General features: G+C 35.5%; 1 long non-coding RNA gene across 1 annotated transcript; it reads left to right on the top strand.

Moving 5' to 3' along the window:
* Positions 1 to 10,562: 10,562 nt before the first annotated feature.
* On the top strand, positions 10,563 to 13,565 carry LOC140239952 (uncharacterized). The gene is made up of 4 exons (XR_011902004.1): positions 10,563 to 10,691; positions 11,215 to 11,283; positions 12,095 to 12,271; positions 13,547 to 13,565. It is a non-coding gene; the product is annotated as an uncharacterized lncRNA (long non-coding RNA).
* Positions 13,566 to 17,930: the final 4,365 nt, after the last annotated feature.

Raw genomic sequence — 17,930 nt, forward strand, 5'->3', positions numbered from 1 at the left:
AAAACACGTCGGTACGGGGCTTGAATCAGCGTCGGCGAGCAGGACTGTTATGCTGGGGCGACTACCGGTACGAGGGACGAGCGTCGCTACCAGAGCGCTGAGCCACACCTGCTGAGCAACACCTGCTGGGCCACACCCGCTGACGACCTGCTGTCTACCGGGCACGACGCTGGCGCAGTACCAACTACTAAAGGTGGGGGGGGGGGGGGGGCATGAACCCAGAACCCAGAGCAGTATAACCAAAAGTTACGTGTTTATCTATACTTTGTTTTGTATTTGATATTTTGATATCAAATCTTTAACTTTGCACCAAAACCAAAAATTCAATTATTATTAAAAACATTGATTTAACTGTACTTGATTTGTTTCGACTTAAATGGTTACGTATCAAAGTAGCGGAGTAAATAACAAAAGATGGTTGCTTATGTGACAAAAGGCCATCTTTTTATTTCCCGAGTTTGCAACTAAGTTTTAAAATCTTTGATTTTAAGACCACCCCCATATATTTTTGTTCCAGAAAGATTCTATGTATTTTGGCTTATCTAGATAAATTACTTATTGAAGAGGGTGATTTTCATGTGCTGTGAAAGAATTGGGGCATGTGGGAGGGTGTATCTTACAAACGTTTTGAACACGCATTTTCTTTAAACAGTAAACCTCACATTGTTGCCAGGCAAAGCTTCATCGAGACTTTCGTGGTGATTTTCAAAATATTTCTCCTCCATTGTGGCGGTGATTAGGGTCTGTATGATATACGAAGCTCGGTGCGAAAAAGAGGATTAAATCTGTCATAATTATGCGGGTTTGAATTAGACCAACAGCAAGTGTTCAGATACCCGTCATATGAAAATAGGGTTATGTCAATGCCTTTCATAACAGTTAATTTGAATTTCATAGCATCAAATTTATTCTCGACTGTGTTGTTTTGTAATTCTCGCGTTTACGTGCCTCATCATCACTTGATTCTTGATAAATAAGAGCAGTAGAACATTCCGATGCAGTTATAAATTTCTCTTTTTTGGGGGGGGGATTAAGTGGGTGGGAGGAAATGACATTCCATCTAGAAAAGAATTATTGTAATGTCTTGCGCCATTACATCGTTCACTTTACACAGTTTAACGTCTAATGCTACCAATGATTGTATGGTTGTGACATATATTATGAGAATGTTAAACCCCATCACTTTCGCATACCTCTATATCAAATGAATGAAATAAACAATGTTGAGTCAGTGAAACAAAGAAACGACATCATCACAGATCCTCATACACAAACTCCCCATGTAGAAAGTTCCAAGATAATGTTGTGATTTTGCCATGGAATCCACATGTTAATTTTCCTCTTACATCGCTATCACTATCACTACAGTATAGTAAAGCAAAATGACTTGGGATTTTACAGCGTCACTCATTTAGGTGACAAAGTCTCAAAACAAAAACTCAAAGTCTGACACTGCCCTCATTAGTGTGTCCACCACAATTAACCTTCAGTAGCAACACATAATTAACCAGCATATCCAATTATTCTATGTGGATAAGATTAAATTGTGACCAAACAAACAGAAGGAAGGCACCTGTTTAAAATATATTCAGCCATTTAAATGTGTCCATAAATGCATACCAGAATGTAACGCATATAACACACACAAACAACATAAATAACAACGAGTCTGTTTCATGCAATGGCTCAATGGCGTCGTTTCATGTATAAAAGACCAAGTCATATTAATGTGCATAATGAAACGCAGTCGCGCTGTCAAGCTCAATCAGAGAACTTTGTACCTACATTTATGTAGCACGTAGTATGCAAATATGTGCATTAAAGTGTAAATACGAATCCAAAGAAAATGGTTAAAATTGTTTTGGAGTAATATGCACGTTCATAAAGGCTGAATGTGAAATCAATATGAGGTAGAGATGATCTCAATATGCATCACTCCGCCGGTAGTAAGATGTGCACACAATCATAAATTCCACGCACTAAATACAGTATCTTCGTACCGGTATTCTACACCACAAAGGGCTTACGCAGAACCACCCAACCACAACAATGCACAAGGCAGCACAACGCGTAGCAGCTTATACACAACGTGGGTCTGCATGCGTAACTGATCAGTTGCCGGACTGTTTAGGTACACTATTTGTACGTGTTACCGATGTCAGCAGAAAGTCGACGCTCTATAGGTTGTGTAGGAAAAATTAAAGATATTAATTTTGACAAATGAAAAAGGAAATCATCTTGTGATGGATAAATACTGCACTAAGCTTCTGCTGCTGCAATCAGTAGTGATTGCTTCTGTAGTCTACCTACACGTTACAGAAGGTAAGTGACGGTAACCTCTTTAATTGATTTGTACTACATACTATACGACCAGGTGAAGATTTATATTGCTGCTTACATGATAGAACGTTTGGCCTGTTTGATGGTCATACAGTATTATGTATTAGAAATAACGAAAGAGAAAATGATGCCTATGTAGCTTTGGAATTATCATTCCCCTCACAACTGTTCCTGTGCACGAGTTGGAAATGTGTGTATGCATTATTTCTCTCTTTTCTTTCTCACTCTCTCTCTCTCTGTATATGTATGTATGTATATATATATATATATATATATATATATATGAAAAGTTTGTTTGCAAAAACCGATAAGTCCATATTTGCCAAATGGAGATATTTGCGATTAAAACTCAAGAAAAATTAAGAGAATAATAAGAAAATGTTTGCTTCTTTTGACCATAACTTTAAAAAATGTACCTTTATACGTAGAGACCAATATATCATTTAAGAGGTATTATTTTGTACTTTATGACAGAGATCGTACCTCAAAATCTTCAAAAATGGACATCGGTTTTTGCGAACAAACTCTTCATATATATATATATATATATATATATATATATATATATATATAATTATATACATTTATTACATTCATTTGTCATGTCAAGATTCAAGATTTAAGATTCAAATTTATTTTCACTTCCATCAAATAAACAAAGAAATTATATACAATGTATACGCACAAGATATTTGTAATAATTACAGAATGTGAATTAACAGAGTACACATTAAAATGCGTAACAGATGAAAAAGGAAGCACAATTATATATTTGTTAATATATACATAAAGCATATAATACAAGTTAACTAAGGATGGGGTTGGAAATGGAGGTTCCCACTATAAAGAAGCAAAGCTTGTACGATATGGGACCCTCAGAAATACACAAGACAGCAATTTAAATAAAACGAATCTATGTCAGCTGACAGGAAATCAAAATAATCGGGAAGGGAAAAAAGTAAAGAAAAGAGAAATAAAAAATTCTAAATTTCAAAACAGTAGCGTCATTCTTCCAAAAGTTATTAGATTTGAAAGTGAAGAGTGTGCAAAGGATTTTAAGACATGAAAATCGACCTCTAAGACATACCTGATCATTCTACTCTTCCCCCAAAAAAGGTTGTAGAAAATCTGCTAAAAACACACTTTCCAATTCATGCTAAGATAACAAACTGAAGAATAATATTGAAGAAGTATAGCTCTTTCAGAAAATATGAAAAACTCAAGATTGACTCGGTTGAACCATTTCACCTTTTTTGAGTCCTCACTTAAAGGTCCAGTTTACCTTTGGGAGAAGTGATTTAAAAAAAAATTGCAAGATATCACATTTGATGCATATGCAGTACCACGAATCAACCTACCATATAAAATTTTCGCAACAAAGCCTAAAATATGACTGCAGGTGATATAAGTATTTTCCTTAATCACTGTTAATAAAACGTAACTGTAGACGGTTTAGTCTGTAAACATTTTTAATATAACTATTGTTCACATTTGTAAATTTACCAATACTTAACATCGATTTTACTTATTAAAATTTGTACAGTGGTTGTTTCTATCCAGAACTCACATTTTAGAACTATTTTAAAGCACTAGTGCTGGGTTTTTGTTTCATCTGCAAATGGTAAATTATGCCATTAAAATCAAGGAGTGCGACTTTTTTTGCGAATATTACGTGAAATAGTTTTACATATACTGTCAATATGACATTTCCATGAAAGCTTATTGTCGACTGTTATTCCAAGAAACATGAGAAACGTGAGAAACATTTTCAAGTGGAGTACCATCAAAAACAATATCAACAGATAATGTCTCAGTAGAATTGTTAAAAAGCATACATTTTGTTTTTTGAAGATTAAGAGATAACTTATTTGCTTTTATCCACTTGGGAACATTGTCTAATTTTGAATTTATTGTATTTACAAGGGCAAGAGATTTATTGTGCAAAAAAATAATAATAAATTTTAGTCGTCTGCAAAGAGAATAAAAGAAAGAACATCTGATGATTGACAAAAATCATTTATGTAAACATTGAACAAAAGTGGACCTAATAAACTTCCCTGCGGAACCCCACATTTAATATTTAACATTTGTAAATTACACCAATTAAAAAAAAAAAAAAAATATGCTTCCTGTTCATAAGGTAGCTCCTGAAGCACTCGATGGCCTTCCTACGCACTCCATAATGATGTAATCTATTAAGTAAAATATCATGATCAATGGTGTCGAAGGCCTTGGAGAAGTCCAGGAACAAACCTATCAGATGAGAAGATTTGTCGATGGCATGTGCCACTTTTTCTATAAAACTCAATAATGCATGTGTAGTGCTATGTTTCTCCCTAAATCCATATTGGATTCAAATGAATTAATATTTCTTTCATATATATTTTTGAAAGAATTTTTGACAATGTTCTTAACAAAGAAATTGGTCGGCAATTATTTACATCTAATATGTCACCTTTTTTTTAAACAAATGAATGACTTTTGCTGTTTTCATACTTTCAGGGACGGTGCCGTTAATAAGGAATAAACTAAATAATAAGGATCCGCAGTTCATGATATTACCCCCTTTAAAAGAAAATTGCTGATGTCATCGTGTCCAGCACTTTTTTTTTTTGGGGGGGGGAACTAGAGTCAGAAACGATATTAACTCCTAATTGATCTTATGATTGTATGTTGGACTAAAGAATATTGAACTAGGATTTGGTGGACCTAAAAATTCGGAAAAAAAATGTTTTGTGGAGGGAGAAATATTACTTGCCACATTTTCCTTAATTGAAGAAAAATTATTATTCAAAATGTTACAAATTTGATGAGGCTCTTCAAAAATTGTACTATCGAAACTAATTATTATAATATCTGATTCTTCGTGGAGACATATGTGACCGTGCACCTCAAAATGAACATAAAGTCGCACACACTGATTTTGGGTGAGGACTGAAAATAAGTGAAATGGGTCAACTTTTTTCACATTTTCTGAAAGAGCGGATCTTCATTTAAATTATGCTAAAATTTGGTATCATAAAACGGGCAGGAAAGTGTCTTTTTCAGCAGTTTATCTCGAACATTTTTGGTAGAATAGTGTGATTAGGTGTGTCTTTAGAATCCCTTTTTCATTTCTGAAAAACCTTGTCCACACTCTTCACTTTCAACTCTAATAAATTTTGAAAGGATAGTGCTACTGCCTTAAAAGTTTTCATTAATTATGGACAGAATGTGTTAATGAGGCATGCTTAATTTCAGTTTAATCTGATAATTTCTTCATTGCTGTTACTCTGGTGGTTTACTTCCTGTTTTTTCCCCATTCATCGCACAGCCAGCACGGTTTGGTAAAGATTAAGCGCTTGAATAGACACTGTACTTCAGAGCCTCTTATCTCAGTTCACACTTTTCCTGAGTTTGTGCTTTCTTTCCAATATTTAGATAGGTTAGGAGAGTCCATTTGATTTGAGTTATACATCATTCTAAATCTTAAAGTCTGCTCTTTCAGAATATGGTCTTAACTAAGAATTCATGTCTGGCGACTTTTTGTTTGCTTTGAGGTGCAGGGTCACCGATTATGAAAATTAAAGAATTTATGAGAATTATATAAAACCAGAATATAAGGGGAAGTGAGGTGAGACATTCAATTTCTCAAACTTAAGCTCTAAAACGTTAACAGTGGGTTCACTTTGTAATGCCACAATCCGTCATATTTTCATCTGTGTCCATTGATAGTGATAGCATAAACAAACATCATTAACTTTATTGTCACCAAAGAAATGATATCATTCAATTGGTCGTGAAAAGGTTCAATCGAGGGAGGGATGAAACATAAATCAGAACAATCTGACTCTAAATTTGGGAAGGTTTTTATTAGAATCATCGATTAATGTTTCTATTATCATTGTCGGTATTAGACTTATTTATCTCTAAATACAAAACAAAAAGTGTTATGAATATGAACCTGTCAATCTAACATGACTATAGCGAATTTCGGAAACCGGTATTTGCTTCAGAAGCGTTGTTTCAAACGCACAGACAATTTTACACCTATTCTGCACAAATTTGGCGATAAGGCAGTATGTGCAAAACTCCTCTTTGGCCTAGGCTGATTGAGCAGTGATTCCGTAGTTTGTATATAAGTCCATATTCATCTAAAACACAAATGCATGTTCCTTGTTTTGTTTCAGAATTCCATCGATGATCATTGTTTCTAATTTCTAGGAAAAGCGTTAGTGCAGTTGATGTTAGTGCATAATTAATTTCGTGTTCTGTTACAAGGTATTGAGTTAAGTTAGGAGATCGAAGCTGCTAGTTAAGTGGATTGGAATGTATCTGAAAATTGTGTAAAATTCCTGTGATATAATTTACTTCTGTTGTCGACTGCGTGGTTTTCCAGTCTAAATATTATACGACATGATATTAAAGCGTTCAAACAAAAGTATGCAAAACACAAGGATTGTTTCCATCAAGTCAACTGCATTGATCTTAAAGTGCATAATGTGCTCATGTGCTTTGTGCATGATATTGTAGGCCCTGACTTACAAAGTACGCTCATAGCCAGAACAAGGTAGAACAGCATTGTGGTGTAACAATGGCGTCGTGTTCTGCGTGTTTTGCCACGTACAGTTGTACAAAACGTTGAAACATGTTTTCGGGCTCTGAAAGACACGCGAACTTTGATCCGACACGTCGCTGAAATGTGTGCATTGGAAACGAATGAAAACGATATAATAAGAAAGGGTTGATCTATGTTGTCTTGCAAAACGTGCTTGTGCGGGGGAAATCAGTGAACCTGAATTGTAAAAACAATAATAATTTAAATGGATATTGGATATTACATTTTTAAAAAGCTGTCTTCAATTTTAGAGTGTTTATTAGGCGAACATACCTCCTCAACTGCTTACATGAACAATATCTTAACAGCATAATCTATAAGGGTCTATCTCTTCAGATTTAGATTCCGTTTATTTTGCTTTGCTTCCTTCTTGAGATTATCCCTGTAGCTCAACCTTACGAACTGTCGCAGAACGTCGAGGGGTGTGCTCCATAACACTTTTGTTAGTCTATGAAAAAACATCAACAACAACAAGCGTCTGAAATAATGAATGGGAGGGAGGATCACAATAGCTACACTCATTTTTTTTTTCCTCAGAGGTTTCGCCTTAAAGTTCATCTAGTCTTAGTGATACCAATTACCAACGCACCTGCCCCTTACATCTTAAAAAAAGGAAAAAAAAAATTCCCCTGTTTAGGTTGGAGATTTGTGATTTTGATGATTGTTATTTTCTTCCATAACTACTCATATCCTGTGTTACATTCTGATGACATCAAAGTACGTTTATTTCAAATTGGTCCGATCCATGGGTTTATTCTCAAAGTTCTGCTGCCATGTGTGATGTTCTTAGGAATAGGATGAATAAATGCACACACCTTTAGATGTTGTGGTAATCTATGATAAAACGAGAACATTTTTTGAATCAAGATGACATTTTCTTATGTCTCACGGCTCGCAGACAGTGCTAGTAATGCTATATTCGCTTGTGTATGTAGGTTATTATAACAATGAAAAAAAAAAACAGAAATAAACTTTCATAGTAAACGAAAAAATATCATATACCAAGCTATGATGAGATAATAGGGGCGACATAACCTGGCTGTGTCTGATAAAGCAACAAGTATCATGGGAGTAGGTATACTTTTAAGCGTGTGCGTGTGTGTGTGTGATAGTGTGTGCGTGTGATTGTGTGTGCGTGTGTGTGTGATGGTATGTGTGTGTGTGTGAGCGTGAGCGTGTCTAGGAATAGCGTGAGTTTAGTTGATATTTTGTACATCAAGTTTGAAAGTTTGAAATTGTGATGCTCACTCTCAAAAAAAATATTAGTTGCCCTAGAGTGGGAGTATAACAAAAATAAATAAAAAAAACTGTGGAATATTCAATAATTCTAAAATCTCTTCCTCAAGTCTGTAGGATCTTTTAGCAAAGGTGATGTGTGAATGCTATGCATGTTCAAGTTTGTAAATGTCTGTACTTACCACTCAGAAGTCCATTAAGGTATATTAAGATATGAAACGCTCGAACGTGCCAAGGTGCATGTGCATTTGAGGCTACTCCTCATACGTTTCACAGAGAGGGAGAGACAAAGAGAGAGAGAGAGACCGATCATGTAGTTGGACCTATCTCTATATTTGTTATGGGTTCTGTCTGACATGTGTATGGCGACATATTGAATACATATATAATACACACAGCCACCGAAGCACACGTTTTATTGAGGTTATAAGACACAGCGCTGATTCAGTTGGGATTCCCAAACGCACATCAATCCTTGAACGTTATGAACGAAAAGAATAAGGCGGGGACTTTACATTTAGTAAAGAACATTACGAAATGATCGTGCACAAAAGTGGTTAAATAAGCATGTGCATCTGCTCTGGAATGAACATAACAACACAACACTAAATCAATTAATCTGAGGTGAAATTGAAGACACTGAATACGAACGTGGCTTTTATTCATGTCACTGCCTGCAGCAAGTACATTTTGGCAGGTAGGCATATTGAAATTTATTAAACAATGTAACATCATCTTAAGTTCAGATTGGTATAATAAGCAATGACTAACAACAGCATTAACATAAATGAAGTGAATATCAAGGTTTTGAAGGTTACGGCGTGTGGTGTCATAAAATTGCTGATGAGAGTGTGTGAGTGGACATGTTTTGTTGTTGTTCTTTTGTTTGGCTGCCATAAATTGTGTTCTCTTTGCTTAGGTGTTTTGGTCTTGGTTTTTTCTTTTCTTTTCTTTTCTTTTTTTCTTTTTTGTCTCTTTCTAGGAGAGAGTCGTATTGCATCTTGATATTGTTGATATTATAAAGGTGCTAACTAGACTGTTTAGATCGAAGGAAGACACGAGTATGCATTGGGCTTTAACACTTTTGTTCTAAAAAATCGATGTAAATATTGTACATCGCAGTAGGTAGGAACAGTTCAAATGTCAGGTAATTGTACTAGCAATATCACATTGGAAGTTGTAGTAATATTTTACTTTTTTGTCTTATTAGTGTTTTCCTAATAATTTCTTCACCGTGATCTATAGAAATCATAGACAGGAATGAACGTCTAGTTCTGTTATTGTTTTTTGTGTGTTTTTTTTTTTGTCATTCAGCACTTGTTGTGTTTCAAAGCAAACCCAAAGAATGTAAAAAGTGCTTGAATAGCTGCCATTGCCACTTCACTTCAATACATGAGCTGTAGTTTACCTTCGAAATAATGCTAAACCTATCCATTATGCAGGAGACTCGAAGAATTTGAAGAAAAAAGTAAGAAAAGACGGTAAACATTGTTCTGCTAAATTTTAGGTAAGCAGTACAGACGAGTTTATGGGTTTGCTTCCTTAATCTTTATTGTCTAGAGCTGTCATCATCTTGGTGAATATACTTGTAGAATCCATCCCTGAAAAGGATTTTTTCCTTTATTTTTCTTTTTTTTCTTTATTTCCCATCGCCTAGCCTCTATGGTAACCACCGCCCCCGCCTTTCAGGTATGGACAAGGGAAGACACCCGACTTCCATGTCACTTTAAAAAGGAGCCCCTCGCTGCGATCTGGGTCAAGGAGAACATCTCACATCAGCATTTACAGACGAGAAAGGCTTCATACTTCGATGGGAACTTCGTAAGCAAGGACGAACGCTTCGAAATGGACAGGAATTTTAGTCTCGTCATCACCGACTTGCAAGAGGCAGATCAGGGTCGATACCACTGCCAAATTTTGCTGGAGAATTTCGAGGTTTTCTCGAATTCCACCTTTCTGACGGTTACACGTAAGTAAAAAAAAAAAGAAAGAAAGTTCATCATGTCATAATCGTGAAGGGGTTGGTGGACAAAGAGACTTTACATATGAATGCCATGAGTGAAAAAAAAAAATTCTTGGGAGGGCTGTTAAGCAAATAAGCAGATTTTTTACAAAGTTTGTACTAGAAGACTTTAGATAACTATCCAAGCAAAATTCTTACAGGGTTTTTCCTCAGGAATGAAAAAAGAAAATAAACTTGAGTAATCATGGAGTTTACTCTGTTCAAAACATACAAAGCTTGGATGATGAGTTTCATGGTGCAGTATTTATGTAGCACGTCAAAAAGAAACTAAATGAAGATGCAATTTATGTAGCACGTCAAAAAGAAAATAAATGAAGATGTAATATTACTGATATCGTTCTTTACATTACCCTTTACAAATAACAGCAAGACAACATGACTATTCTGGTCTCATCATTGGACTAGTCATCGGTGTTACCGTTGCCCTTGTCACGCTGTTTTGCCTTGTTGGAAAGATCCTTCAAAAGTACTATCCGGACTACCTACCTGTGAAAGGTATTGATGATTAGCATTTATTGCAACAAATATCAAAAATAATAATGACATAATTATCAAACAAATCAGTTCCTTCGAATTATTGTAGGCATGATTATTCTGAATCAAAGTGTTCTGCAAAGATATTTCCCCACAATTTCAACATGAACACACATGATTTAAAATCAACAGGCAATGCACTATAGTGTACACGATAAACATGAATATGTCATCAGCCTTTCTACCTTTGTAACATCGCAAAAGTGAATTCTCGCACATTTTAATAATCATGTGCAGCACTGTCAGATAGGCCCCTTCTAGAGTCAACACGTAATCCGTACTCCCCACTTCAAAATTAAACACACACACACATAAACACATACGAAACGTTTTCTTATATCCTACACGTTTTTATTTCCTTAGAAGGTAACATTGGGAAAGTGAAAGGCCCCTCTAGAGTCAATATTTAACAAACCGTGCACCAAAAAAGAAAATGAACACAATCTAATACATGAAAATGTTTCAACTTTGTTTCGTTTTACAGGATGTGGCTGGAATCCCTGCTGGCGGAGACCACCCAAACCAGATCCAGCTGACGTGGAAGCAGAGTTGTGTATGAGAAAAGTTAACTTAACATACAATTTGTGTCCAGAGGGTGATGGGGCACTAGAGTTTCCAATATTATACACGCCTTATCATGATGTTCAAAGATTTTAGTACATTTCTTTATTTCTCTTTTTGTATACAATATACAAAAACACGCTAACACACCGACACAAACACACACACACACACACACACACACATACACAATATGTGTGTATATATATATATATATATATATATATATATATATATATATATATATATATAGATAGATATATATATTCTCACATTTCTTCATTTGTTCATCTGTTCATTATTTCTGAATGGTAGGCTGGTGATCATAATAGCTTACCTCAGGTTACCTGAATCTTGTGAAATGATATCCAATCACTGTTATTTCAGTACATTGTCAGAATGATGATGATTAACTGTATACTTTCATCCGGAGGATATACTTAAAGAGATACCACATAAAAATCTATAACAGAATCAAGGAAAAAATTTTGTCTATGAAAAGCATTTTAAGATATGTTGAGAGGAAGGAATGTTTCTGGGTTTACATGAACTGGAATTGTGTTTCTTACTTTATTGATTTGTCAGCTTAAATGCACTTTCAGGATCAAGAGAAACATTCAATTTGAAAATGAAATGTGAGAAGTCGACGAAAATCGTAACTTCACGATAAGTGCAAAACAATTTCATAGTGCTTCATTGTCCCTAACGATCTGCAAATAATTGACAATATTTAGACTAGAATATTATTCATCATGAAATGTTTGGTGTTTTTTTTTTTCTTTTCTTTTCTTTTTTGCCCATAGTGAACAGTTTGCGGAAACAACGAGACGAGCTCCGACAGAAAATCAGGGGTTACCAACCAGGAAAGGCACGGTATGATAAGCGTTTCGATGCTCCATCGAAGGTGAACATCAGCTTCCTCGGTGAAATTGCTGCTGGCAAATCATGTCTCATCAACTCTCTCAACTTTGCCCTTACTGGTAATTGATTGTTAATCGAATATTGTTCACACTTTGAAAAACAACGGGAGTGCAATGTTTGTTTTTTTTTCCATTCCACGTCTTGTGCACTTATCTTGATGAGTTTCATATTTGATGTCGTACAGCAAAACTGTACTGGCATTTTTTGCTTGTGCGTGGTCTTCCTCTACAAAAAGTTTAGGTGACATAGGAGACTGTCAACGTTTTCATTAAAAAAAATCATATCCTGTCCCAGCATCCGTTTCAAAAGTAATCAGTTCTTGGGGGCATTTCATGAAGCGTTTTGTCCGACAAACTTGTAGGACAAATTTGCTCTTATTCAGTCAGATGCAAGGATTTCAGTAGCTTATAACAGTTTGTCAGAAAAAAAAATATCTGATCAAAACCTTCATGAAATGCCCCCTGCTCTCCCCTGTACAACAAAAGACACAAAGACAGTAAATAGTAAAGGATGACAGTACACCGAATTATTGATGAGTTTGATAGGCAAAATAATGTCAAGTTAAATTTGTAGTAAGTATCTTTTTATTTCATCCCATCCCCCCCCCCCAAAAAAAGTATAATTCATCAAAAGCTTTGGTGTGCGCAGTATATGTATTTTTTTCTTACATCGTATGCGTTCTTGTGTAGGACTTTAGGTTAGTAGGTATGATTATAAAGCATTGTTAAACTTTAACCGATGCGGCATAGTTCACTCCCTGAAATATAAACTGCAACTACGAACTGTTATATTTCATCACGTGGTATAAGTCCTAATATTAGAAATGTGAGTACGATATTATCCCATTTATTTTCCTTGAGATAGATTATGCCTCGACAACAAAAAAAAAGGAATAAAAAGAAAGAAAACACGCGGTAACTAGGAGACTGTAACACCAGCTAAAGTTCAATATTGCTTCCACAACATCCAATACTTCTTTTCTCTTTTCTTTGCCGGGCGGCATGGAAGTGAACACGTTGTTGGCTAGTGAGACATGAAGGCAAATATATAAATACTGTACTCAACCACACAAACAGAATACAGTATTCCTTATCTGCAACCAGTTCGCAATACAGGATGGTAGTTCAATCAGACTAACAACTTACCGACTCAGACTCAGATCAACTTTAATACCCTCTTTGTGTGTATGCCAACTGTTAGCTAGACTTCAAAGTCATGATGGTTGAAAAAGATGGAGACAAAAAGCGAGAAAGAAAGGTTAAGGGCGATCTCTCTTCCACTTATACTAAATGTAATAAATTATGAGCCTTCTGTGTCCCTTTATCCACTAACAGGGAATTATTCCACCGTCACTAAAGAAGGAATAGAAGAAGATGGAGGAAGGAAGACCCGACGTCGCTTCCACCACATATTAGCCGAGAGAATCGACTTGATTGACTCATGTGGTATACAAGATTTCTCGTCTGACACTTTGGAACATCTAAAGGAGGAGTGCAGTAAGTACACAACTTGAAAATAAAATGATTATTCTTGAAAGCACAACTTCAATCAAAGGAAAAAAACAAAAGGTCTGTGGTACGTATTACATAATTGAATGTCATCATTACCTTTATGCACTATAGTCAGTGAAATTATGTACTATCGCACGTCAGCTACTGGGATTTCACTGTACGTCTACCCCATTTTTCCCATTTCCTTTTGTACTCTAGTTACCACAATTATACCATTGTGTGTCGTTAATGTTGTTAATATTGCAGCTTTATGGTATTGTGCCACTGTTTCCCGCAAGATTGTATTACCTGTTCTTATGCCGTCCCACGATTTTTTTTTTTTTTTGTATTTTTGGCCACAAGGAGTCTACTTTGCAAGTCCCCCCCCCCCTTTTTTTAGACTTTATGGACGCTCTACATGTGTTTCTCTTTTCATGTAAATCTTTCTGCATCTATTTATGTTTTATTATACACTGTAGCTTCAGCAAACCAATATTTTTGTGATATTTTACACAGTGAGTGGAATAAATATTGTCCACTAGCTACATTATGAAAAACCTTTCATTTCAGGATATTTCCCCACAATATTGTCATGACAACGATATAGTTGACGACATCGTTGTTGCTGTCTATAAGACAGTCAAGGTACAGTCCTGCCATCAAATAGAGTTACCTCTACTTACTATATCTCTGTATTTTCCTTTTTTTTTCAGATGGAATATTCCGTGTAAATCATCTGGAAGTTGGCGTCAAAAGAAAAGAAGAAGAATGTCACTGTGCTGTGTTTGTTTATCATCCAAAGTAAGAAGTTTTATTCTTTTTAATATCGGGTTAACACATTACTTTACATCAAATATCATGATAAAGTTGACTCTAACAGCGTAATAACGCAGATGGACTTCGGAAGAGGTTCTTTTGTAAGAGGATGGTAATGCAGTTGTTAACATTACTAGTGGTTTCAGAGAGCAGTTTCATGATTAATAATCACATTTTAATTGTGAGGTGACCAGGATACCTATAATGACATCGCCTCACACGACTTCATTTAATCTGACACAATTCGTCACCATTTCACAAAATATTTGATTTCTGCGACATTGTTTTGCATATTTCTCCCCCGGGAGATATCTATGTGGAAGTAAGTCTGGCATGCCTTTGTGTTGACAGGTCAGGTAGAATATCATACAGTGATTATTGAATATAACAGAAACAACACTCCGAAATGAAATGCAGACGTTGTACGATACTTTCGCCATGAATGACGGGTTACCTTGCCAATGTCCCTATGCTTTTCTTCCTTTAGTTTGAATAACACAGAGAGTTAGTGTATTAAGTGCTTGTTTTGTTACAATGACATCCTCCTGTAATGACGGCCTTTTTGACAAGATCCGCGTGACATTTGATTTTGGTGACTAAATGCATCATCGCGATATATTATAATAATGATAAAAAGGTATGTCAGGCCATTGAAAGGTTAAAGGGATAGCTACAAAAGAACTCATAATCGTAAGTTTCGTAATGAATGGTGTGCGAAAAAAATTCTGCCATTGGTATCAGACAAAGATTTCTGACAGCAACGTAAGGTGCGACAAACTTTCTTAGTTAGTTGCCCAGGGCGATTGGAACTCATTGTATGAAAAGATTGCTTACGTAAAATTAAAATGAATGCAGGCTAGCCAAACTTTCCTCACGGCAAAGTGGGACAAATTTCTATATGGCCATTAAACATATTTATCATCCAGTTAAAACAGCATGTAAAATATAGAAACTGTGGAGGTTCACAGTCCAGTAATGTCATGTGTTTATCAGAAGACATGACATGCGCTGAGTTTCTAGCAAAATGTAAAATAATATTTTTGATACTTTAATTCCAGTCCAGGCATTGGAGAAGATGGGAGAACGTTCATTAAATCTTTCTGCAACATGGTGAAGCAACATCTCGGTATGTACGCAGAGTCTCTTACATCTTTAGCCATATGGTGTCTTTGACAGTATTTTGTGGCTGATAACTTGAAAGTTAAAAAATAAAAAATAAAACCAAAGAGATAGCATCTGCTTTCTTCACCGAATGAGACATAATAAATTGGCTTTAGATATCAAAATATCTCCTGATTTTTTCAATAGAAAATTATTATTATTCAAACATAATTGCATTGGAAATTAGCCATTTGCACTTTATTTTTGATGCACAAACATTACAATTTAGATTAACCAAATGATTTAAATCAGTATTAATGAAAACAAAAGAATGAAGAAAGATATAATTGTGTGTAAAATCACAATAAAGAAATGAAGTGAATACTTTATTGGATGCAAAATGATATCACTGAGACAAACATAATCTCACTGAAATGCACATGTACACAAGATTCAAGGGGCTTCCGTCTTCATTTCTCTAGAAATGTGTTCAATTGACTGACTGAATTCGCATAATTCATGTGAAGCAGTCGCCTTGACAATGGAGATAGAAAATAATTATTATACAAAGGATGTCTCTATGTACATTTGGAGTTGAAAAATTTAATTGTCTTTCAGGACACCTATATGAACTACATTATTTGCGGAAAGCCTTCTTTAATACACAAATTTATTGGTTGCACCTTTTTTTTCTTTCTTTACAGTCCAGTTCTGCATGTCTTACAAAATAGATTTAATTTGTGACCAGCCTCTGACATGTTACCTCCTCTTTAGTCGACAGCGACACTTTCTATTATTCCTTTTGAGGGTTTTATCCTTCAGTTGCAAAGTTCGTAGCAAAAGATTGGTCGCAGTAAAGGGAATAATCTGATGATTGTATCCCACGTTGATACAGGATGGAATATATGATTTCGCACTTATCGGCTAGTATTAGATTGTCAAAGTCTGCATTTTATCTTTTCTATTTTTATCGTATTTCTTTTTCAGGCACAAATTCACTGACTGTGCTAACCCACAAAGATGATATTACCGATCCGAAGACTGTTCGAAATCAGATATCAAGGTTCAGAGGCAAGAAGAGAATCTGGATGTTTGAGAATTACACCACTACGGATAATGAAGAGAACTTAGAAAAGGACGTGAAGTATTTGCAGTTTCTGTGGTCGGCCCTGCAAATTTGTGATGAGACTATCAAATACCGCAAGAAACATGAGAAAGCGGATGGCTAGCCTCGTAACGGCTAAAAGTTAATTCAAACAAGAGTGTGAGAATATTTTAACATGGCTTCTCATTTTCCATCATTTTATTATGGAGATTCTTCCATGGTAATCCTCATTAGTATTCACATCCGTTTGCTATACCATCCAACTATTGATATAGTCATACGAAGAAAAATACATATTAACCTACCCATTAAAAAAAAATCATACGGAACGCGTGTTCATTAGAATAGTTGCAGGTAGTTTTCGGCTATTATCTATTTTCTCTGTCATTTCATTTTTCAAGCCGCTTTTTATCATGGAAATCTCAGAAAGATGCCCACACAGTTGCATTTCTCTGAATCAGGGAAGAAAAATGAAAGAGACAGAATCATAAAATCGGAGAAAAGTAAAGTCAAATAAAAAAAAACTGCCCTACAATGGGTGAAACAACAACAACAAAGAAACTTCACACTAAAACATGTTGTCCTTACATAAACACGAAATCATATTGGGAAAGGTTATTAAGAATGAATAAAAAAAAAACATTAGAATATAACGCCACCACTGCATTTTGGTCACAATTTACTCACATAAAAGGTTTCTCTCCACTTCTCCACGCAAATATGAAAAAGTTCCGGTAAAATCACCCGACCAATGACCCTTTTGTGGTTCTATCAGGGACATCACTATCATTTGCAAGCACATTGCATGTTATACAATCAAGTATTATTGGAAACAGGCGGTCTCATTATCGCATCACCAAAAGAATTGATTCAGCTAACCTGAACATTAGATACGCCTTGTATGATATTCATTGTTATCTTATTGATTTACTTTTGCCGGACTATGTGAGATCATTGTGTTTCAGTTTGTCCTGAAACTGACGCATTGTGTGATGAGTGTTTGGGCGTTGAACCGTTTTAGTGCATTCGGTGTCATCAAGGAGTGTACATTATAGAGATGATGACTGCCGGGGGAGGGAACATACCGAATGTTCAACCGAAAGGGTTTGAAATGCTATTGAGGGAGGTTATAAGTCGAGGGACTTATAGCCTCGCGAAATATCATTTCATACCCTGAGGGTGGAACGTTGTGTACATGTTCCCGAC

The sequence above is a fragment of the Diadema setosum genome, chromosome 16 (assembly GCF_964275005.1).
Source record: "Diadema setosum chromosome 16, eeDiaSeto1, whole genome shotgun sequence".
NCBI classification, from domain to species: Eukaryota; Metazoa; Echinodermata; class Echinoidea; order Diadematoida; family Diadematidae; genus Diadema; species Diadema setosum.